Raw genomic sequence first — 25,184 nt, 5'->3', positions numbered from 1 at the left:
ACAATGTTTGCTTAGATCACAATGGAAGTATAGTAGAAAGAAAAAACAGAAAGATTGCCGGGATATCTGAAAATACGGAGATTAAAAATCATACTTGAAAAATAATACATGGGTCAAAGAGGAGATGTAAGGCAAAGTAAAAAATTTTTAACTAAATGGAGGTGAAATACAACAGCTTAAAATTTATGGGATAATGTGAAAGCAGGGCTTGGAGGACAACTCATAGCACTTAATGCATATATTAGAAAAGAAAAAGAATCTAAAACCAATAATCTAAAATATACTGAAGGAAACTAGATAAAGAAGAAAAAATTAAATCTAAACTAAAGATACAAAAAATAAAAATTAGAGCATAAATCAATGAAATTGAAAATATAAAGGGCAATAGAGGAAATCAACCAAACCTCCTGCTTCTTTGAAAATATCAGTGAAATTTATTCACCTCTAGCCAGGAAAACTAAGAAAAAAGAAGACACAAATACTAGTATCAGAAATAAAAGATGGGCCAATCATTACTGATCCCATGGACATGAAAAGGATAATAAAGCCAACACAACAGTGAAGGAGAAGAAAATAGGAGGACAGACAGTACCCAATCTCAAGACTTAATATAAAGCTACAGTAATCAAGACCACTAGTGTGATAGTGAAAGAATATAGATATAGATCAATGGAACACAACAGAGAGCCCAAAGCGGGAGCTACATGAATATAGTCATGTGATCTTTCACAAGGAACAAAGGAAATATAATGAAGCAAAGACAGTCTTTTCAACAAATATGGCTTGTACAACTGAGCATACACATGCAGAGAAATGAATCTAGAAACTGACCTTATAACCCCTTCAAAATTCAAAATCGATCATACCCATAAATAAACTGCAAAACGATGCAACTCCTACAAGATAATATGGTATTATTCAATTAGATTACTTTGGGTATGGTGATGACTTTAGAAAGAGCAATAAATGCATGAATCGTGACAAAAAATAATTGAGACCCTGGATTTCATTAAAACAAAAAATTTCTATTCTGCAAAAGACAATGTCAAGGGAATAAGAAGACAAGTTACAGACTTGAAAAGAAACTTGCAAACAACACATCTAAAAATGACTGTGACCCAAAATATACAAAGAATTCTTAAACTTCAACAATATAAGAAAAACAACCCAGTTAAAAAATAGGCCAAAGATCTTGGCAGAATGGTCACCAATGAAATTTACAAATGGCCAATAAGCACATGAAAAGGTGGTTCAAGTTATATGGCATCAAAGAAGTGCAAATTAAAACAACAGAGAGATACCACTACATAGCTACTAGAATAGCCCAAATCCAAAACACTGACATCAAGTTCTGGTGAGATGTGGAGCAACAGAAACTCTTATTCATTGCTGTTGAGAATGTAAAATGGTATTGCCACTTTGGAAGACAGTTTGACATTTTCTAACAAAACTAAACATACTCTTACCATATGATCCTGCAATGGTTTCCCAAAGGAGTTGAAAACTTATGTCCACACAGAAGCCTATGCATGAATGCTTACAGCAGCTTTATTCTTAATTGACTAAACTTGGAACCAACAAAGATATCCTTCAGTAGGTGAATGGATAAATAAACTGATACATCCAGACAATGGAATATTGTTCAGTGCTTAAAATAAATGAAGTACCAAGCTTGAAAAGACATGGAAGAACTTTAAATATATATTAGTGGAAGGAGCTGATCTGAAAGGGCTGCATGCCAAGGGCTATGGCGCCAACTGCATGACATTCTCTAAAAGGAGAAACTATGGACACAATAAAAAGATCAGTGGTTGACAGGGGCGGGTGTAGGGAGAAAGATGACTAGGTGGTACATAGTGGATTTTTAGGGCAGTAAAAACACACCATATGATACAATAATGATGGGCACACATCATCATACCATTTGTCCAGACCTATAGAATATACAACACCGGCGAATGCTATATAAACTAGGGACTTCGGTGATTATGATTTGTTAATGTAGGTTCATGTATTGCAACATATGTACTACTCTGGTGGAGGGATGTTGATAGTAGGGGAGGCTGTGAACCTAGAACTATGATAAAAAAAAACCCTTAATAAAAAATGATTAAGAAAGGAACATTATGAGCAACTCTGTGCCCACACATTTGATAACCCAGATGAAATGGGCCAATTCCTTGAAAGACAAAATCTACCAAAATTATACAAGAGATAGATAATCTGTCCAGGCCAGTATTTATTAAAGATATTGAAACAGTAATCAATAACCTTCCAAATCAGAAAAGGCCAGACTGAGATGGGATTACAGTGAATTCTAACAAATACTTAAGGAAGAAATGATGCTGGTTCTCTGCAATCTCTTCTGGGAATTAGAAGCAGAATAAATATTTCCTAATTCATTCTGTGAGGCCAGGATGATACTAATATTTAAACCAAAGAAAGAAATTACAAGAAAAGAAAACTACAGACCAGTATCTCTCATGAACCTAGACGCAAGAGTCTTCCCCAAAACATTAGCAAATCAATTTCAAACATGTATCAAAGTTTGTGTGTGTATGCATCCCAATCCAGTGGGAGTTATTCCAGACATACAAGTATTATTCACCATTTGAAAAATCAATTAACCTAATCAATCACCACAACAAACTAAAGAATAAAAATCATATGATATTAATAGATTCAGAAAAAGTATCCAGCACCCATTCATGATAAAATCTCTCATCAGACTAGGAGCAGAGGGGAACATCCTAACTTTGAAAAAGTATATCTACAAAAACCCTGCCACTAACATCATATGGAATGATGAGAAGCTGGAGACTTCCCTACTAAGATCAGGAACAAGGCATGGGTATCCCCCTCGCACCATTTATATTCAACATTATATTAGAAATCCTAGTTGGTGAATAGTACAAGAAAAATGAAAAGTGTACATAGATTGGGAAAGAAGAAACAAAATTCACCTTGTTTGAAGATGACGTGACTGTGTATGCAGAAAATCCTAAAGGGTCAACAAAACTATTAGAATAAGCAATAATAGCAAAGCTGCATTATACAAGTTTATTATACAAAAGTCAATTGCTTTCCTATCAGTAATAAACAAGTGGGATTTGAAAAAACCTGTAGCCAGAATTATTAAGAGAAAAAGAGAATCTACATGCATAAACAGAATCAGAAATGAGAAAGGAAAAGTCACTACGGACACCACAGAAATACAAAGAATTATTAGAGAATACTATGAAAATGTATGTGCTAGTAAACTGGATAGCCTAGAAGAAATGGAAAATTTTCTAGAAAAATACAACCTCCCAAGGCTGACCAAGCAATGAAAGGAAAATCTAAACAGACCAATTACCAGCAAGGAAATTGAATCAGTAATCAAAAAACCACCCAAGAAGAAAACCCGTGGAACAGATGGATTCACTGCTGAGTTTTATCAGACATTTTGAGAAGACATAATACCCATTCTCCTAAAAGTTTTCCAAAAAATAGAAGAGGAGGGAATACTCCCAAACTCATTTTATGAAGCCAGCATCACTCTAATACCAAAGCCAGGCAAAGACACCACCAAATAAGAAAGTTACAGTCCAATATTCCTGATGAACATAGATGCAAAAATACTCAACAAAATGTTAGCAAACCAAATTCAAAAACACATCAAGAGTTTTATCCATGATCAAGTGTGATTCATCTCAGGGATGCAAGGATGGTACAACATTTGAAAATCCATCAACATCATCCATGACATCAACAAAAGAAGGACAAAAATCACATGATCATCTCCATAGATGCTGAAAAAGCTTTCGATATAATTCAACATCCATTCATGATAAAAACTCTCAACAAAATGGGTATAGAGGGCAAGTGCCTCAACATAATAATGGCCATATATGACAAACCCACAGCCAACATTATACCTAACACAGAGAAGCTGAAAGCTTTTCCGTTAAGATCGGGAACAAGACAAGGATGACCACTCTCCCCGCTTTTATAAAACATAGTACTAGAGGTCTTAGCCACTGCATTTGGACAACACAAAGAAATTAAAGGCATCAAGATGAGTAAGGAAGAAGTCAAACTGTCACTGTTTGCAGATGACATGATACTATACATAACAAATCCTAAAGAATCCACTCCAAAACTGCTAGAACAAATATCTGAATTCAGCAAAGTTGTGGGGTACAAAATTCATACACAGAAATCTGTTGCATTCTTGTAAACTTATGATGAACTAGCAGAAAGAGAAATCAGGAAAACAATTCCATGTGCAACTGCATCAAAAAGAATAAAACACCTAGGAATCAACCTAACCAAGAAAGTGAAAGTCCTGTACCCTGAAAACTACAAGACACTCTTCAGAGAAATTAAAGAGGACACTAATAAATGGAAATATATCCCATACTCTTGGGTAGGAAGAATTAATATTGGCAAAATGGCCATCCTGTTTAAAGCAATCTGTAGGTTCAAAGCAATCCCTATCAAAGTCCCAACAGCATTCTTCAATGAACTGGAACAAATAGTTCTAAAATTCATATGGAACCACAAAAGACCCTGAATAGGCAAAGCAATCCTGAGAAGGAAGAGTAACGCAGGGGGGATCTCGCTTCCCAACCTCAAGCTCTACTCCAAAGCCACAGTAATCAAGACAGTTTGGTGCCGGCGTAAGAACAGAGCCACAGACCAGTGGAACAGAATAGAGAGTCTAGACATTAACCCAAGCATATATGGTCAATTGATATATGATAAAGGAGCCATGGGTATACAATGGGGGAATGACAGCCTCTTCAACAACTGGTGTTGGCAAAACTGGACAACAACATGTAAGAGAATGAAACCGGATTATTGTGTAATCCCATACACAAAAGTAAACTCAGAATGGATCAAAGATCTGCATGTAAGGCATGAAACCATAAAACTCTTAGAAGAAAACACAGCAAAATTTTCTTGGACATAAACACGAGCAACTTCATGAACGTATCTCCCAGGACAAGGGAAACAAAAGCAAAACTGAACAAGTGGGACTGTATCAAACTAAAAAGCTCCTGTACAGCAAAGGACACCATCAACAGAACAAAAAGGCATCCTACAGTATGGGAGAATATATTCATAAATGACAGATCCGATATAGGGTTGACATCCAAAATACATAAAGAGCTCACGCACCTCAACAAACAAAAAGCAAAGAATCCAATTAAAAAGTGGGCAGAGGATCTGAACAGACAGTTCTCCAAAGAAGAAATTCAGATGGCCAACAGGCACATGAAAAGGTGCTCTACATTGCTAATCATCAGCGAAATGCAAATTAAAACCACAATGAGATATCACCTCACATCAGTTAGGAAGGGCAACATCCAAAAGACAGACAACAACACATGCTGGTGAGGATGTGGAGAAAGGGGAACCCTCCTACACTGTTGGTGAGAATGTAAATTCAACTATTGTGGAAGGCAGTATGGAGGTTCCTCAAAAAACTCAAAATAGAAATACCATTTGACCCAGGAATTCCACTCCTGGTGATTTACCCTAAATGCAGGAGCCCAGTTAGAAAGAGACATATGCACCCCTATGTTTATCGCTGCACTATTTACAATAGCCAAGAAATGGAAGCAACATAAGTGTCCATCAGTAGGTGAATGGATAAAGAAGATGTGGTACGTATACACAATGGAAGAGAACATATTCCGACCATTTGCAACAACATGGATGGAGGTAGAGGATATTACGCTCAGTGAAATAAGACAGGCGGAGGAAGACAAGTATCAAATGATTTCACTCATCTGTGGAGTATAAGAACAAAGTAAAAACTGTAAGGGACAAAACAGCAGCAGACTCACAGAACCCAAGAAGGGAATAAAAGCTCCCAAAGGGAAAGAGACTGGGGAGGATGGGTGGGAAGGGAGGGATAAGCGGGGAAAAGGAGCATTATGATTAGCGCACCTAATGCTGGGGGGGTGGGGTGGGGCACCGGGAAGGCAATATAGCACAGAGAAGACAAGTAGTGATTTTATAGCATCTTACTGCGCTGATGGACCGTGAGTGTAATGGAGTATGTGGTGGGGACTTGAAAATAGGGGTAGTGTAGAAACCATAATGTTGCTCATGTAATTGTACATTAATAATACCAAAAAAAAAAAAAAAATGAGGCTATTTGGGTGGAGCTTTACTCCACTCCAAGAGATGTCCTTATGAGAAGTTGGGGCCTATAGAGAAACACCAGGTATGTGCATGGCAGACAGAAGGCCATGTGAAGGCGCAGCAAGGAGGCAGCCGTCTGCAAGCCTGGGAGAGAGGCTTTGGGCCAGACCAACCCTGCCAGCCCGTGGATCTTGGTCCTTAAGCTCCAGAACTCCATGAAAATAAGTTTCTGTTGACTAAGCCACCCAGTCTGCGGACTCCTGTTATAGCAGGAGTGCCTTCTCCCTCCCGCCAGTCACCAAGTCCTACCCACCCTACTTCCTAAACATTTCTGCAGTCCCTGCAGCCTAAGCTCTGCATACCCATTCAACGGCCCTCGTCCAGCACCCCATCAAATCTTTTGTGGATGCCTGTAGCATCCTCTGAGTAGTCCTTCTGCTATCGCTTTGCCCCCACGAATCCAGTCTCCAAAGAGAGGCCAGAGTGCTCACTTAAAAATGGAATCCTTTCCCCTGATCTAAAACCCTTCAATCTCTCAAAGAATAAAATCAGAACTTAATTTGGCAGGCAGGCCGAGCATGATCATGAGGGCCGTCAGTCGGGGACGGGCAGCCAATGGGCGCAGAAAGCGTAATCCGGGGGCGGAGTAGTCGCTGCAGGCACCGCCTCCGCCTTTAGTCAACCGTCAGTAGCATGTTGAGCGTTGCAGGGATACCGTCGGGCGCCGCGTCCTCCGTGCTTCGAGCCGCCGTACCGTGTGCGCAGCGGGCCGACGGAGACCAGTGATGGGCCCGCGAAGTTCTGGGCCCGCTCTGTGCTTGGCTGCGCCTTCCTCCCGACCTCGGCCCCCAGCCTCGGATCGCCGCGTCGCACCCGCTGGGCTCCCGGCGCCGCACTCGCCCCTTCTCGGCTCTTCCGCGACGGGCGGAGGGCGGCGGTCGGCGCGGACATGGAGCCGCTGGCCCGGCCGGACTTCAGAGACCTCGGCTGAGAAGCGGCTCCCGCTTCCGCGGATCTGCGGTGGAGGGTCCCGAGCGGGCCCCGCTTCAGGGGTGAAGACGACAGCGACGGCCCTGCGGGCTGGAAGGTACGTGGCCGCGGGGCGCGGCGGGACCCCTGCCTCCGCCTGAGGGCACGGGGTAACCGGACAAGGGGGCGGCCGTGCGAGTTGCTCGGCGAGCCGCTCGTGGCCCGTGGGGCCGGGAAGCGGCCGACGCGGGTGGTGGGCTCGCGGGGCCCGGCCGGGGGCCTGAAGTCGGCGCGCTCCGCCGGAGGGGCCGCCCGGGAAGGGAGGGAGCGGAGCAGGTGCGCCCGGGCTGACGTCCGAGCGGCCGGCGAAGTTCGCCGGGGCAGGGGGGAGAGGGGCTCGCCGGAGCCGCTGCTCCTCGGTCCCGGCCCAGGTGGTGAGCGCGTCAGCTCTCCGCCCCGCGGCGCGCGTCCTCCCAACCCAGGGCCGCGCCCCCGACCTGCCCCCGCCGCCCGGGACGGGGCCGCGCAGAAGGGGTGGCCGGTGGGCGTTTTGTCGTGTTTGGATTTTCTCGGCGGGGGCCTCGAGGGCGAGGGCCGGGCGGCTGAAGTTCAGGTGGGACGGGCGGCGGGGCGGCGGGGGAGAGGCCCCCCGAGGCAGCGCCTTTAAAATAAAATATTTTTTCATTAGGTACCTCTCGTTTTTTTAATTGGGAATGAAGTTTCTTTACTTTGATCTGGGAACTGACAGGGAATTTTCTTGTATTTAGAAATTCACATTTTTCTGGCATTTCGGTTTGTAATCTGCAGCTGAGTAGTTTGTAAGTCGCCACAGAGATTCTGAGACAGGGACCGTGGGTGTAGTCAGAGTAGCGTGAGGGCCTCTGGAAAAAGACGCCTACCAAAACTCCGTATTAAACAATTCAGCAAAGTCAGAGTCACATTAATTCTTTAAAGTAAAGTATCAAACTAGGACTATAAGCATTCTTAAGTGAAGATTAGTTAAAACTAAAAAGCCAGGAGTAACCCGGCCTGGAATGTTTGAACATCCCCCAGATAAGAAAGTAGCTCTGCATAGCCCATGTCTTCATTGTGTCAATTAAAAGAGGCTATTGTAAAATTTACTTCAGCCTGCCTAAAGGCCCAGTTTATCTTTAACTTTGCCCAGATGCCTCCTCCAGCCCCAAGTCAAGGACTATATAACCTGGGCAGCTAATGTGGCAATAAGCCCAGTCACAAACAACAAAGTAAAAGACAGGAAGCATCCCGTCTTAAAGATAAGATTGCATTTTAATAGCCAGGAAGTTAACAAGTAAGGTACTTTTTTTTTTTACTAAGGTATTACTGATATACATTCCTCTGAAGGTTTCACATGAAAAAACAATGTGGTTGATACATTCACCCATATTATCTAGTCCAGGCCCCTCATACCCCATTGCAGTCACTGTCCATCAGTGTAGTAAGATGCCACAGGTTCACTATTTGCCAAGAAGTAAGAATCTTTATTTTATTTTATTTATTTTGGTATCATTAATCTACAATTACATGAGGGACGTTATGTTTACCAGTTTACCCCCTTCACCAAGTCCACCCCACATACCCATTAGTCACTGTCCGTCAGTGTAGTAAGAGGCTTTAAAATCACTACTTGTCTTCTCTGTGTTGCACAGCCCTCCCTGTGGCCCCCCCACCACATTATACATGCTAATTGTAAGGCCCCTTTCTTCCCTGCCCCCCTTCTCCCTCCCTTCCCACCCATCCTCCCCAGTCCCTTTCCCTTTGGTAACTGTTAGTCCTTTCTTGGGTTCTGTGAGTCTGCTGCTCTTTCGTTCCTTCAGTTTTTCCTTTGTTCTAATATTCCACATAGGAGTGAAATCATTTGGTAGCTGTCTTTCTCTGCCTGGTTTATTTCACTGAGCATAAAATCCTCTAGCTCCATCCATGTTGTTGCAAATGGTAGGATTTGTTTTCATTTATGGCTGAATAATATTCCATTGTGTATATGTACCACCTCTTCTTTATCCATTCATCTACTGATGGACACTTAGGTTGCTTCCATGTATTGGCTATTGTAAATGGTGCTGCGATAAACATAGGGGTGTATCTGTATTTTCAAATTGGGCTTCTGCATTCTTAGGGTAAATTCCTAGAAGTGGGATTCCTGGGTCAAATGGTATTTCTATTTTGTGCTTTTGGAGGAACCTCCATACTGCTTTCCACAATGGTTGAACTAATTTAAATTCCCACCAGCAGTGTAGGAGGGTTCCCCTTTCTCCACAACCTCGCCAACAATTTGTCGTTGCTTGTCTTTTGGATGGTAGCCATGCTTACCGGTGAGAGGTGATATCTCATTGTGGTTTTAATTTGCATTCTCTGATGGCAGGCGATGTGGAGCATCTTTCATATGCCTGTTGGCCATCTGAATTTCTTCTTTGGAGAAGTGTCTGTTCAGCTCCTCTGCCCATTTTTTAATTGGATTGTTCACTTTTTGTTTGTTGAGGTGCGTGAGCTCTTTATGTATTTTGGTTGTCAACCCTTTATCGGATCTGTCATTTATGAATATATTCTCCCATACTGTAGGATGCCTTTTTGTTCTGTTGATTGTGTCTTTTGCCATACAGAAACTTTAGTTTGATGTAGTTCCATGAGTTAATTTTTACTTTTTTTTCCCTTGCTTGAGGAGATGCATTCAGAAAGAAGTTGCTCATGCTTATTTATATTATGTTGTCTTTTAAGAGTTTCATGGTTTTATGACTTACATTCAGGTCTTTGATCCATTTTGAGTTTACTTTTGTGTATGGTGTTAAACAATAATCTAGTTTCTTTCTCTTGCATGTAGCTTTCTAGTTTTGCCAACACCAGCTGTTGAAGAGGCTGTCATTTCCCCCATTGTATGTCCATGGCTCCTTTATCGTATATTAATTTATCATATATGGTTGGGTTTATATCAAGGCTCTCTTGTCTGTTCCATTGGTCCATGGGTCTGTTCTTGTGCCAGTACCAAATTGAGACACTAAGTTTCTTGTCAGTTTTCTGGACTATTTTGCAGAGTTAACATAAGAAATTTAATGCTTTGATTCTTTCCCAGAATAGTAGTTTCTTGGTTTGGGAACATATCAATCAAGGCTGCCTGCCCTGCTTTCCAGATGGGCTGAGTTATTGTCTGTTTGTTAAATAATAAGTTAAGAATCTTGCTTCTTAACTTATTGAGTGTTAAAATGCAATTTTATCTTTAAGGTGGAAGCCTTCATGCCCTTCACTATGTTTTTTACAGCAGGGCCTGCCTGCTGTATTAATTGCCCAGGTTATATATGACTTGATTAGGGGCTGGAGGAGGAAAAGCAGCATCTGGGCACAGTTAAAGAAGATAAGCTGGGCCTTTTAGCAGCTAAAGTAAATTTTCCAATAGCCTCATTTAATTGACACAATGAAGACATGGGCTATGCTGAGCTACTTTCTTATCTGGGGGATGCTCAAACATTCCAGGCCAGGTTACTCCTGGCTTTTTGGTTTTAACGAATCTTCACTGAAGAATGCTTACATTCCTAGTTTGATATTTTACTTTAGAGAATTAAAGTGACTCTGACGTTGCTGAGTTGTTGAATATGGAGTTTTGGTAGGGGTCTTTTTCCAGAGGCCCTCACCCTACTCTGACTATGCCCACGGTCCTTGTCTCATTATGACAGCTAATTATTTTTGCTACATTAAATGTTAATATAAATTGAGGTGCGAATGGGCATAACATCCTCATTTCCAAATTGTAGATTTTATCATGTGTATGAGAACCCTCCTGAAATGACAAAGCATTATACTCAATGAGTATTTTTAACATTAAATGATTAGGTATTACAGGAAATAACTGATACTTTACTTCCTGGCTTAACCTCTCCAAGGGCCCAAGGGCCAAATTTAGAGTAGGCAGGTAGCCTAGCACAAGTAAATTTACACACCCACCCCAAACCCATCCGAACTCTCTTTACACCAATTTACATTCTCAGAAGTAGCATACCCAGGTTTCTTTTCCACCACATCCTTGCCTAAACTTGTCTCTTGTTTTGTTTTGTTTTGTTTTGTTTTGTTTTGTTGACACCTGCTATTCTGACTGGCGTGAGGTGATATCTCATTTGGTTTTGAGTTGTATTTCCATGATGACTAGTGATGTGAGAATCCTTTCATGTGGTTGTTGGCCATCTGTATGCCTCCTTTTGAAAAATGTCTGTTCAGGCCCTTTGCCCAACTTTTTATCACATTGTTTTCCATTTGCTTTTGGTGTTGAGTTGTATGAGTTCTTTATACATTTTTGGTATGAGCTCCTTATCAGATACGTCATTTGCAAACACATTCTCACATTCACTAGGTTGTCTTCTCACATTGTTGATGGCTTCCTTTGCTGTGAGGAAGTGTTTTAGTTTGGTGTAGTGTCACTGGTTTATTTTTGCTTTTTGTTTTCCTTGCTGGGGAGACATATCTAGAAAAAAACTGTAATGCCAGTGTTCAAGAGTTTACTGCCCATGCTTTCTTCTAGGAGTTTTATGGTTTCTGGTCTTACTTTAGGTCTTTAAACCAGTTTGAGTTTACTTTGTGTATGGTGTAAGACAGCAGTGCAGTTTCATTCCATTGTATAAGGCTGTCTTGTTCTCCCAGCACCATTTTTGGAGACTGTCTTTTCACCATTGCGTATACTTGCTTCCTTTGTCACGTATTAACTGACCGTATAAGTGTAAGTTTATTTCTGAGCAATCTATTCTATTCCATTGATGTGTGTCTATTTTTGTGCCAGTACCTACTCTTTGATTACTGTAGCTATACAACACAGTTTGAAGTCAGGAAGCATGGTCCTCTCTCTATCTTTATTTTTCTTTCTCAAGATTTCTTTGGCAATTTGGGGTCTTTTGTGGTTCTGTACACATTTTACATTTATTTCTCTAGTGTTGTAAAAACATGCTATTGGTATTTGATAGGGATTGCATTGCACCTGTAGATCGCTTGGGGGTATTAAGGTCATTTTAACTATATTGATTATTCCCGCCCATGAGCATGGAATAGCTTTTTTACATATTTGTGTCAAATTCAGTTTCTTTCATCAGTGTCTGATAGTTTTCAGAATGCAATCTTTCTCCTACTTGGTTAGATTTATGTCTAAACTTCATTCATTTTTATTATTTTTTATCTTTGTATTTTTATTTTGTTATGATTAATGTACAATTACATGAAGAACATTATGTTTACTAGGGTCCCCCCTTCACCAAGTCCCCCCCACAAACCCCATTATAGTCACTGTCCATCAGCGTAGTAAGATGTTGTAGAATCACTGCTTGTCTTCTCTGTTGCAGAGCCCTCCCCATGCCTCCGTCATATTATACATGCTAATCGTAATACCCCCTTTCTTTTTCTCCCACGCTGATCCCTCCCTTCCCTCCCATTCTCCCCAGTCCCTTTCCCTTTGGTAACTGTTAGTCCATTCTTGGGTTCTGTGAGTCCGCTGCTGTTTCGTTCCTTCTGTTTTTGCTTTGTTCTTATACTCCACAGAGTATTGGAATCATTTGCTACTTGTCTTTCTCCACCTGGCTTATTTTAGTGAGCATATCACCCTGTAGCTCCATCCATGTTGTTGCAAATGGTGGTATGATTTGTTTTCTTATTGCTGAATGATATTCCATAGTGTATATGTACCACCTCTTCTTTATCCATTCATCTCCTGATGGGCACTTAGGTTGCTTCCATTTCTTGGCTATTGTAAATAGTGCTGCGATCAACATAGTGGTGCATATGTCTCTTTCAAACTGGGCTCCTGCATTCTTAGGGTAAATTCCTAGGAGAGGAATTCCTGGGACAAATAGTATGTCTGTTTTTTGGATTTTTGGGGAACCTCCATACTGCTTTCCACAATGGTTGAACTGACTGACATTCCCACCAGCAGTATAGGAGGGTTCCCTTTTCTCCACATCTTCACCAACATCTGTTGTTGTCTGTCTTTTGGATGGTGGCCATCCTCACTGGTGTGAGGTGATACCCCAGTGTGGCTTTAATGTGCAGTTCTCTGATGATTAGCAATGTGGAGCATCTTTTCATGTGCCTGTCTGCCACCTGAAATTGCTTCTTTGGAGAAGTGTCTGTTCAGATCCTCTGCCCATTTTGTAATTGGATTATTTGCTTTCTGTGTGTTGAGGTACGTGAGCTCTTAATACATATTTTGGATGGCAACCCCTTATCGGTTATGTTATCTATGAATATATTCTCCCATCCTGTAGGATGTCTTTTTGTTCTACTGATGGTGTTCAAACGGAATCTTATACCCCGTGCCATGTCATTCCAATTCTAATTTTTTTCTTTCCAGAACACCAATTGACTGAGAAAACTGTTATGAAGAGGAGAAGATGTGATACAGGAAAATCGAGCCTAAGCTGAGAAGTGAGATGGTGTGGAGACTGGTAGATAGTATCTTTCCATGTGTTGCTTTCAAGGGTCATAGCGAAAAAAGGTTGCTAAGGAGATAAAGCCCTGGGTGTTTACATCACCTGGTATCGGTGGAGCCACCTAGCCACTAGCCATTAATGGGAAGGCTAGCATGCGGCACTGTTATCTTTCCTGCGGAGTTAGACGTGTGGCATCCCCCATTTGCAATTCTGTCAGACCCTGTGTGGGACTGTCCTGGCACTGGTGGTGGTGGACCTGAGAGCTCTGCCATTCCTGCTGGGCTGTTCCAGCATCCCTCTCAGAACAAGGCCTCAGTAGTGCTCCTGGTAGAGAGAGAGAGAGAGAGAGAGAGAGAGAGAGAGAGAGAGAGAGAGAGAGAGAAAGAGAGAGAGAGAATTGCACTCAAGAGACGGGCAGTTTTTTTCTCTAGCTCCATGAGCATGTTCCTGATGTTTATTTTGAGATCTGTTTCAGGAAGATTGATTTGAGTCCTGTTACCAGGTTCCTTTGACGGTTCATATTTGTAGGTGGCACCCTCTAGCTCCCAGGAGATTTACTCTCTGGGGCTGCTCAGCCCTTTGGGGGGATGGCAAGGGTCACGGGAGCAGCGCTGGTGCCCTCCCCTGCCGGGAGGAAAGAGGTCTCTCCTGCTTCCCGGCCACAGTGCCTGTCTCCACTGCCAGGGCCAGTTTGCGGAGCACGCAGGGAGAAGCTGCCGTAGGTGGGGACGTCCTCTCGCTGGCCTGGTGCGATGGTGGGGGCCGCCGGGTAGCAAGCCAGTGCCGGCAGGGAGGCAGGCCGTGTATCAGTCACAGCACGGTAGGGGGGCCTCGGAGCTGCGAGGCCAGCCAGGGGGACGGAGCGACTGGAGCTCCTAAAAGTTCTCCCGCCTGCTGGGCAGAGTGCACCCGGGCAGTTTGGCGCACCTGTCCTTTCTCCTTAGTGGCAAGCTCTGGAAGCCTTGTCCCTTTAGCAGCTGTCTCGCTGTTAGGAAGTCTCTCAGACTGCCCGCCTTTCTTTTGTCCCATAGCGGCCGGATGTGGATCCCTGTGTTGTCCCACAGTGGCTGGAATCTCAAGTCTCTGGAAGTATTCTGCCTGTCTTGGCTTTCCAACCCCACCGATCCTCCAGAGCGCACCATGTATGGTAGGTTTGTGCTCCCAGAGCACATCTCCAGGGCTGGGTGTTCAGCAGTCCTAGGCCTCCACCCCCCTCCCCGGTTCCGTTTCTCTTCCTCCCTACTGTGAGCTCAGGTGTGGGAAGGGCTTTGGGTCCCTGTGAATCACGGCTTTGTACGTCACCCTTCTCCTTGAGGTGACAGCCTGCCGCAGCAGCCTTCTTCCCTGCTGCTCTTCCAGAATTTGGGGTAGTTGTTCTATTTCCATATTGTACGTCTGTATGTGGTTCTGGGAGGAGGTTTCTTCCTCCCATCTCAAGCTGCCTTCTTCAATCCCATCAATCCATCTTTTTTTTTTTTTTTTCAATTACACTTGTGTAGGGTTCCTTTCCCCACCCCTTCGACTTGTAGTTTGTCTGTGTCCTTGGATCTCAAGTGAGTCTCCTTAAGGGAGCACGTAGGTCATCCTGAGTTTTCATCCCTTCTTCTAATCCTGTTTCTTTTGATTGGAGCATTGAAAGTCTGTCCTTTCATTCTGATAATTGATAGCTGTGGCCTTATTGCACTTTTAAATTTTTTATTTATTTTTTATTTTGTTATTATTAATCTACAATTAGATGAAGAAAATTATGTTTACTAGGCTCCCCCCTTCAAGTCCTCCTCAGAAACCCCATTACAGTCCCTGTCCATCAGCGTAGTAAGGTGCTGTAGAATCACGGCTTGTCGTCTCTGTGTTGCACAGCCCTCCCCATGCGCCCCCCCACATTATACATGCTAATCGTAGTATGCCCTTTCTTTTCACCTGCCCTTATCCCTCCCTTCCCATCCACCCTCCCCAGTCCCAGTCCCTTTCCCTTTGGTAACTGTTGGTCCATTCTTGGATTCTGTGATTCTGCTGCTGTTTTGTTCCTTCAGTTTCTCTTTGTTCTTATACTCCACAGATGAGTGAAATCATTTGGTACTTGTCTTTCTCCACCTGGCTTATTTCACTGAGTATAATACCCTCTAGCTCCATCCATGTTGTTGCAAATGGTAGGATTTGTTTTTTCTTATGGCTGCTTATTGCACTTTTTAAACTGGATTTCTTTCTTCTTTTTTGTTTGTAGTTTCACTCTGTTCTTTCATCATTGCTCTCCTGGTCATGAGCAATAGCTTTGTTATAATTGATATGTATCTATATCTATCTATCATCTATCTGTCTAATCATATATCTGTCATCTTTCTATATCTTTCTATCTATCTATCTATCTATCTATCATCTATCTATCCATGTATCTATCTACTTATCTATCTATCTATCTATCTATCTATCTATCTATCTATCTATCTATCTATCTATCTATCTATCTATCTATCCATCTATCTATCTATCTATCTATCCATGTATCTATCTGCCTATCTTATCTATCTATCTATCTATCTATCTATCTATCTATCTATCTATCTATCTATCTATCATCTGTCATCATCTTTTTGTCTGCCCATCTATCCTTAAGTACAGAACAGTTAGCAACATAGCTTATATGTCACTTCCCTACATTGTGCTTCCAAAAATCTTGCAAGGTAACTAGGCTGTAGAGATAGCACTGGATTCACTGAGACACTTGCAGGTCGAGTCAGCCGCTTGTGCTTACAAAACCAGTAAATGGTGGTGCAGGGACTTCAGCCCATATCTCTGTCCTCTGTCCTCTTACCTCCTTATCACTTGCTGACTGTATTCTAGCCACATTCATTGACTAAGTGCTCCCTGAAGACCACAAGTATCCTTCCTCTGGGCCTGTTGTAGACAGAAACCTAAACTTGGTGCTTTGCTCACCACCGTGTTTGAGGCACATTGGTGTCACCGCTGATAGGAGGAGGGACAAATGAAAAGGAACACCAAGTTCTAGACAGGAGCAGTTGGGAGCAAAGAGTGTGTTGTTGAGTGACGTGTTTGAGTGTCCAAACTTCCCTCTTTATCTAGTTAAATACTTCTTTACATTTGTAAACATCATGAAATCTACTGATTTCAAAAGCCCAAACACATGTTATTACAGCAATTCAGTTGTTGAGGTGAGAAAAAATGAGAAGGGCTTCACTCTACCACTTAATCTATGACTGCATACTATTAAAACCAAACAAAAAGAATCCACTGTGGCTGGAAGGGCTCTTTTGTACTCACTGTCTCTCTGGAGACTCAAACAGAATCCCCCTTTTTTTTTCAGTTTCACTTGTGTAGGGTACCTGTCCCCACCCCTTCAACTTGTAGTTTGTCTGTGTCCTTGGATCTCAAGTGAGTCTCCTGTAAGGGAGCACGTAGATGATCTTGAGTGAGCGATAGCTTTGTTTAGTATTATGATTTCCTGTCTACCTACCTACCTGTCTATTTATCTATCCATCTATCCATATCTATCTATCTACATATGTATGTATGTATGTATCTAATCTATCATCTATCTATATCTACCTGCTATCGTCTATGTACCTAATTAATCTGTATGTATATCTATCTGATCTATCAATCATCTATGTATGTATCTATTTTCTCAGTTTTGTCAATGTTCTGTCACTAGGTGCACATTCATTCCTTAACCTTCCCCACTTAGAATGCAGTCTGTTTCCAGTGAGTCTCAGACTAAGACATATGGATACACATACACAGTAATGGCTTAGTGTGATGTCACATTTCCTCCTTGTATTGACCTGCTTCACTGAAAGTCAGCATTTCTCTTAGATTTTTTATAAAGTTCACATATATGTAAATGGAAAATTCACTACCGATATGCTGTGCTTGAGTGGACAAACTACCTGACTTTTATTTCCAACTAATTTTTGTGTCTAAAAATCCTATCATTAGCCACTCAAACAAAGTAATGAATCGAGAAAATTCTTTTGCAGCAAATATTTATTTAAACGCTTAGTATGTCCTTGGCATTGAGGTAACTCTATCAATAGAAGAGTCAGCAAGTATCATATATACTAGTGCAAGTGATGTATGTAAATTATTTCCTTTGATTATCTCAACAACTCTGTGAAGTACATCGTGCACCAGATGAGTCTGAGGTTAGTGATTTTCCCCAAAGTTACCCGAAGCTGTTAAGTGAGAAATTTGGATTTGCACAGAGTGTTTGATTATAAATAGTCTACACTATTAACATCTTCAGGCTCTTGTATCTTCCTTCTTTGGAAATTGCAGCTTCAGAAGAGTGGCAGATGTTGTTATGCCAATGATTATATCAAATATACCAACAATTGATTTGGAAACAAGGGTACAAGTGAGCTGAACAGGTGTTTTAGTAATTGTATAGCAGGAAGAAGCAGTTATGTAGTGATGGTACTTAAGCTAGAAAATGAAGACTATGTAGGAGTTAAGCAGCAGAACAGGGAGTGGAAGAGTATTTCTAATAGAGGAAATCAAGTGGCTAAAGGATGTAGAGCAGGAAAGAGACTGGGACATTTGAGGAAAAGATAGAATGTGGCCAGTTATTGCCTCAAACCTTGGAAGAGTGGGGAAAATAGGCCACAGAGTATGTCAGTTTAGATAGAGATGCTCATATGTGGGTTTCCATGTTGAAAATATTGGAAATTTTTAGCAATTACCTGTGTCATGAAACAGAAGGGTAGGTTTAGGAGTAAGACTCCCCAAATGGGAAGTTTTGTAAAAAAAAAACAATAAGTAAATAGATACCTTGGTTACTTTGTAAGGCTCTGCTGTACCACAGTACTACACACTGGATTGTTTACACCACAGACATGTATCCTTTCACAGTTAGGGGTCTAGAAGTCTGAGAGTGGAGTGTCACCAGCTGGGTTCCTGCTGAGGGCTGTGGCCTGGGGTCTGCTCCATGCCTCTCTCCTAGGCTCTGGTGGGTTTTGGCAGTATTTGGCTTATAGAAGTGTTCCGCCAAACTCTGTCTTGTCAGTCACATGCCATCAGGCCTACGTGTATATCTGTGTTCAAACTTCTTTTTTTTTCTTGTTATTAATCTACAATTACATGAAGAACATTATGTTTACTAAGCCCCCCTGTTCACCAAGTCCCCCCCACACACCCCATTACAGTCACTGTCCATCAGTGTAGTAAGATGCTGTAAAATCACTACTCGTCTTCTCTGTGTTGCACAGCCCTCCCCATGCTACACCCTACGTGCTAATTATACATGATAATTGTAATACCCGCTTTCATTTTCCCTGCCCTTATCCCTCCCTTTGCACCCATACTCCCCAGTCCCTTTCCCTTTGGTAACTGTTAGTCTATTCTTGGGTTCTGTGATTCTGCTGCTGTGACGTTCCTTCAGTTTTTCTTTGTTCTTATGCTACACATATGAGTGAAACCATTTGATACTTGTCTTTCTCCGCCTGGCTTATTTCACTGAGCATAATACCGTTTAGCTCCATCCATGTTTTTGGGAATGGTAGGATCTGTTTTTTTCTTATGGCTGAGTAATATTCCACTGTGTATATGTACCACATCTTCTTTATCCATTCATCTACTGATGGACATTTAGGTTGCTTTCATATCTTGGCTATTGTAAATAGTGCAGCGATAAACATAGGGGTGCATCTGTCTTTTTCAGACTGGAGTGCTGCATTCTTAGGGTAAATTCCCAGAAGTGGAATTCCTGGGTCAAATGGTATTTCTATTTTGAGAATTCTGAGCAACCTCCATGCTGCTCTCCACAATGGTTGAACTAATTTACATTCCCACCAGCAGTGTAGGAGGGCTCCCCTTTCTTCACAATGGAGAACGTTGCCAACATTTGTTGTTGTCTTTTCAATGATGGCGATCCTTACTGGTATGAGGTGATGTCTCTTTGTGGTTTTAATTTGCATTTCTCTCATGAGAAGCGATGTGGAGCATCTTTTCATGTGCCTGTTGGCCATCTGGATTTCTTCTTTAGAGAACTGTCTATTCAGCTCCACTGCCCATTTTTTAATTGGATTATTTGCTTTCTGTGTGTTGAGGTGAATGAGATCTTTATATATTTTGGATGTCAACATGGTATGTCATTATGAATATATTCTCCCATACTGTAAGGTACCTTTTTGTTCTACTGATGGTGTCCTTTTCTGTACAGAAGCTTTTCAGCTTGAAATAGTCCCACTTATTCATTTTTGCTTTTGTTTCCATTACCCGGGGAGATATGTTCATGAAGAAGTTGCTCATGTTTATGTCTAAGAGATTTCTGCCTGTGTTTTTTCCTAGGAGTTTTATGGTTTCATGACTTACATTCAGGTCTTTGATCCATTTTGAATTTCCTTTTGTGTATGGGGTTAGACAGTGATCCAGTTTCATTCTCTTACTTGTAGCTGTCCAGTTTTGCCAGCACCATCTGTTGGAGAGACTGTCATTTCCCTGTTGTTATGCCCATGGCTCCTTTATCGTATGTTAATTGATCATATATGTTTGGGTTAATGTCTGGAGTCTGTATTCTGTCCCACTGGTCTGTGGCTCTGTTCTTGTGCCAGTACCAAATTCTCTTGATTAGTGTGGCTTTGTAGTAGAGTTTGAAGTTGGGGAGAGAGATCCCCCCCACTTCATTCTTCCTTCTCAGGATTGCTTTGGCTATTTGCGGTCTTTGGTGTTTCCATATGAATTTTTGAAGTATTTGTTCCAGTTTGTTGAAGAATGTTGTTGGTAATTTGATAGGGATTGCATCAAATCTGTATATTCCTTTGGGCAGGACGGCCATTTTGACGATATTAATTTCTCCTAGCCAAGATCATGGGATGGGTTTCCATTTGCTAGTGTCCTCTTTAATTTCTCTTAAGAGTGTCTTATAGTTTTCAGGGTATAGGTCTTTCACTTCCTTGGTTAGGTTTATTCCGAGGTATTTTATTCTTTTTGATGTAATTGTGAATGGAATTGTTCTCCTGATTTCTCTTTCTATTAGTTCATTGTAGTTGTATAGGAAAGCCACAGATTTCTGTGTGTTGATTTTGTATCCTGCAACTTTGCTGTATTCTGATATCAGTTCTAGTAGGTTTGGGGTGGAGTCTTTAGGGTTTTTTATATACAATATCATGTCATCTATAAATAGTGACAGTTTAACTTCTTGTTTCCCAGTCTGGATTCCTTTTATTTCTTTTGTTTTGCCTAATTGCGGTGGCTAGGACCTCCAGTACTATGTTGAATAACAGTGGGGAGAGTGGGCATCCCTGTGTTGTTCCCGATCTCAGAGGAGAAGCTTTTAGTTTCTTGCTTTTCAATGTGATGTTAGCTGTGGGTTTGTCATATACGGCCTTTATTATGTTGAGGTACTTGCCCTCAATGCCCATTTTGTTGAGAGTTTTTAATCATGAATGGATGTTGACTTCTGTTGAATGCTTTTTCAGCATCTATGGAGATGATCATGTGGTTTTTGTCCTTCATTTTGTTGAAGTGGTGGCTGATGTTGATGGATTTTTGAATGTTGTACCATCCTTGCATCCCTGAGATGAATCCCACTTGGTCATGGTATATGATCCTTTTGCGGTATTTTTGAATTCGGTTTGCTAATATTTTGTTGAGTATTTTTGCATCTACGTTCATCAGGGATATTGGTCTGTAGTTTTCTTTTTTGGTGGGGTCTTTGCCTGGTTTTGGTATTAGGGTGATGTTGGCTTCATAGAATGAGTTTGCTAGCATTCCCTCCTCTTCTATTTTTGGAAAACTTTGAGGAGAATGGGTATTGTGTCTTCTCTGTATGTCTGATAAAATTCTGAAGTAAATCCATCTGGCCCGGGTTTTTTTTACTTGGGTCGTTTTGTAATTACCGCTTCTGTTTCGTTGCTGGTAATTGGTTTGTTTAGATTTTCTGTTTCTTTCTAGGTCAGTCTTGGAAGGTACTATTTTTCTAGGAAGTTGTCCATTTCTCCTAGGCTTTCCAGCTTGTTAGCATATAGGTTTTCATAGCATTCTCTAATAATTGTTTGTATTTCTATGGGGTCCATCATTATTTTCTCTTTCTCGTTTCTGATTTTGTTGATGTGTGTTGATTCTCTTTTTCTCTTACTAAGTCTGGCTAGAGCCTTATCTATTTTTATTTTCTCAAAGCACGAGCTCTTGGTTTCATTGATTTTTTTTCTGTTGTTTTATTCTTCTCAATTTTATTTATTTCTTCTCTGATCTTTATTATGTCCTTCCTTCTGCTGACTTTAGGCCTCATTTGTTCTTCTTTTTCCAATTTCGATATTTGTGACATTAGACTATTCATTTGGGATTGTTCTTCCGTCTTTAAATATGCCTGGTTTGCTATATACTTTCCTCTTACGACTGCTTTTGCTGCGTCCCACAGAAGTTGGGACTTTGTGTTGTTGTTGTCATTTGTTTCCATATGTTGCTGGATCTCCATTTTAATTTTGTTGTTGATCCATTGATTATTTAGGAGCATGTTGTTAAGCCTCCATGTGTTTGTGAGCTTTTTTGCTTTCTTTGTACAATGTATTTCTTGCTTTATACCTTTGTGGTCTGAAAATTTGGTTGTTAGGATTCCAATCTTTTTGAATTTACTGTGCCTCTTTTTGTGGCCTAGCAATGTGGTCTATTCTGGACAATGTTCCATGTGCACTTCAGAAGAATGTGTATCCTGTTGCTTTTGGATGTAGAGTTCTATAGATGTCTATTAGGTCCATGTGTTCTAGTGCGTTGTTTAGTGCCTCCATGTCCTTACTTATTTTCTGTCTGGTGCATCTATCCTTTGGAATGAGTGGTGTGTTGAAGTCTGCCAAAATGAACGCATTGCATTCTATTTCCTCCTTTGGTTCTGTTAGTATTTGTTTCACATATGCTGGTGTGCTGTGTTGGGTGCATATATATTTATAATGGTTATATCCACTTGTTGGACTGACCCTTTATCATTATGTGATGTCCTTCTTTATCTCTTGTGACTTTCTTTGTTTTGATGTCTATTTTGTCTGATACCAGTAGTGCAACACCTGCTTTTTTCTCCCTGTTTGGATGGAATATGTTTTTCCATCCCTTGACTTTTAGTCTGTGCATGTCTTTGGGTTTGAGGTGCATCTCTTGTAAGTAGCATATAGAAGGGTCTTGCTCTTTTATCCATTCTATTACTCTGTCTTTTGATTGGTGCATTCAGTCCATTTGCATTTAGGGTGACTATTGAAAGATATGTACTTATTGCCATTGCAGGCTTTAGATTTGTGGTTACCAAAGGTTCAAGGTTAGGTTCTTTAGTATCTTACTGTCTCACTTAACTCGCCTATTGTGGTGTTATGAGCACTGTCTGGTGATTCTTTATTTCTCTCCCTTCTTATTCCTCCCCCTCCATTCTTTATATGTTGGGTGTTTTATTGCGTGCCCCTTTGTGTTTCCTTTGACTGCTTTTGTGGGTAGTTGATTTTATTTTTTGCCTTTAGTTTGTATTTGGTTGGTCTGCTTTCTTTGCTGTGATTTTATTTTCTCTGGTGACATCTGTTTAGCCTTAGGAGTGCTGCCATGTCGAGCAGTCCCTCTAAAATACCGTGTAGAGGTGGTTTGTGGGAGGGAAATTCCGTCAACTTTTGCTTGTCTGGGAATTGTTTACTCCCTCCTTCATATTTAAATGATAATCGTGCTGGATACAGTAATCTTGGTTCAAGGCCCTCCTGTTTCATTGCATTGAATATATTATGCCATTCTCTTCTGGCCTGTAAGGTTTCTGTTGAGAAGTCTGATGATAGCCTGTTGGGTTTTCTTTTGTAGGTGCCCTTTTTCCTCTGTCTAGCTGCCTTTGAAACTCCTTGTCCTAGATCTTTGCCATTTTATTTATTATGTGTCTTGGTGTTGTCGTCCTGGGGTCCCTTCTTTTGGGAGTTCTGTGTACTTCCGTGGTCTGATCAATTATTTCCACCCCCAGTTTGGGGAAGTTTTCAGCAATTATTTCTTGAAATACACTTTCTATCCCTTTTTCTCTCTCTTCTTCTGGTACCCCTATAATGTGGATATTGTTCCTTTTGGATTGGTAACATAGCTCTCTTAATATTGTTTCATTCCTTGAGATCCTTTTATCTCTCTCTGTGTCAGCTTCTATGCGTTCCTGTTCTCTGGTTTCTATTCCATCAATGGCTTTTTGCATCTCATCCATTCTTCATTAACATCCTTCCAGAGATTGTTTTATTTTTGTAGTCTCCCTCCCTACTTTGTCCATTAGCTCTTGCATTTTTCTCTGCAGCTCCATCAGCATGGTCATGACCTTTATTTTGAATTCTTTCTCAGGAAGATTGGTTAGGTCTGTCCCCCCAAGCTCCTTCTCAGGGGTTGTCTCTGTTAGTCTGGTCTTGATCAAATTCTTCTGACTTTTCATGGCGATAGAGGTAGTTGTGGGGAGTTGGCGCATGTGTCAGCTGGGAGAACATCCCTTCTTGCTAGTTTGTGGCCTTCGTCTCCTGTGAGAACAGCGACCCCTAGTGGCTTGTGCTGGGCAGCTGCATGCAGATGTGGCCTCTAAGTCTGGCCCGAGCGGCTGCTCTCGGTGTGGCCGGCCTCAGGTTGCTGCTCCACTGTGGCAGAGCTTTGCCGGAGGGGGAACGTGCCGGAGGCTGTTCATCGCCGTGAGGGGCCTCCAAGCTCCACTGCCGCCCAGGGGGTTAGGGCGCCCAGAGTTCCCCATGATTCCCAGCTTCTGTGCTGAGCACGCCAGGACGCTTCCGTCCAGCTGTGGGGCCCCTGTCCCTTAAAGACTTTCAAAAAAGCCCTCGCTTTTCTTTTGTCCCAGGGGCGCCAGCTGCGCTGACCCACTTGCAGGTTTTACTGTTCTGTTTCCCTAGTGTCCAGCACACCATGCACTGTGTGTCTCCGCTCCCAGTGTGGATGACTGGGGCTGGGTATTTAGCAGTCCTCGGCTCCTTCTGCCTCCCTGCTCCGACTCCTCTCCTCCCACCAAGGAGCTGGTGTGATTGGCACGCTCGGGTCCCACCGGGCCGTGGTTTGTGTCTTACCCCCTTCGTGTGGCGCTAGGGTCTCGCAGATGTAGATGTAGTCTGGCTGTTGTACTGTATCTTCTGGTCTCTCTTTTAGGAGTATTTATATTTGTTGTATTTTCAAAAATATATGTGGTTTTGGGAGGAGATTTCGGCTACTCTACTCACGCCACCATCTTCGCTCCTCCTCCCTCTGTGTCTTTTGATTGGTGCATTTCCTGCATTTACATTCAGGGTAATTATCGATAGATATGTACTTATTTCCATTGCAGGCTTTGCATTCGTGGGTACCATACGTTCAAGGATAGCTTCTTTGCCATCTAATCGTCTAACATTAACTCACTTATGCTGTTATAAACACAGTGTGATGATTCTTTATTTCCCTCCCTTCTTTTTCTACCTCCTCCACTCTCTGTGTTTTAGGTGTTTAATTCTGTACTCTCTTGTGTTTCCCTTAACTCCTTTTGTGGATAACTGATTTTATTTTTTGGCTTTAGTTAGTATTTGTTGTGCTTTCTTTGGTGTGATTTTATTTTCTCTGGTACCATCTATTCAACCTTAGGAGTACTTCCATCTAAAGCAGTTCCTTTAAAATACAGTGTAGAGGTGGTTTGTGGAAGGTAAATTCCCTCAACTTTTGCTTATCTGGAAATTGTTTAATCCCTCCTTC

The 25,184-nt window shown here is 41.8% G+C and overlaps 1 protein-coding gene across 1 annotated transcript in view; it reads left to right on the top strand.

Annotated features, from left to right (window-relative positions):
- Nucleotides 1–14,547: 14,547 nt before the first annotated feature.
- Nucleotides 14,548–25,184, top strand: part of LOC130681277 (bromodomain adjacent to zinc finger domain protein 2B-like) — a 105,658-nt gene continuing 95,021 nt past the window's right edge. The window contains exon 1 of the mRNA XM_057493916.1: nucleotides 14,548–14,664. The gene's annotated coding sequence lies outside the window, so the exon portion shown is untranslated. The remainder of the gene's footprint in view (nucleotides 14,665–25,184) is intronic.

The sequence above is a fragment of the Manis pentadactyla genome, chromosome 16, assembly GCF_030020395.1.
Source record: "Manis pentadactyla isolate mManPen7 chromosome 16, mManPen7.hap1, whole genome shotgun sequence".
Lineage (NCBI taxonomy): Eukaryota > Metazoa > Chordata > Mammalia > Pholidota > Manidae > Manis > Manis pentadactyla.
The sequence above is the reverse complement of the archived record's forward strand: the minus strand, read 5'-3'. Positions and strand labels throughout refer to the sequence as shown.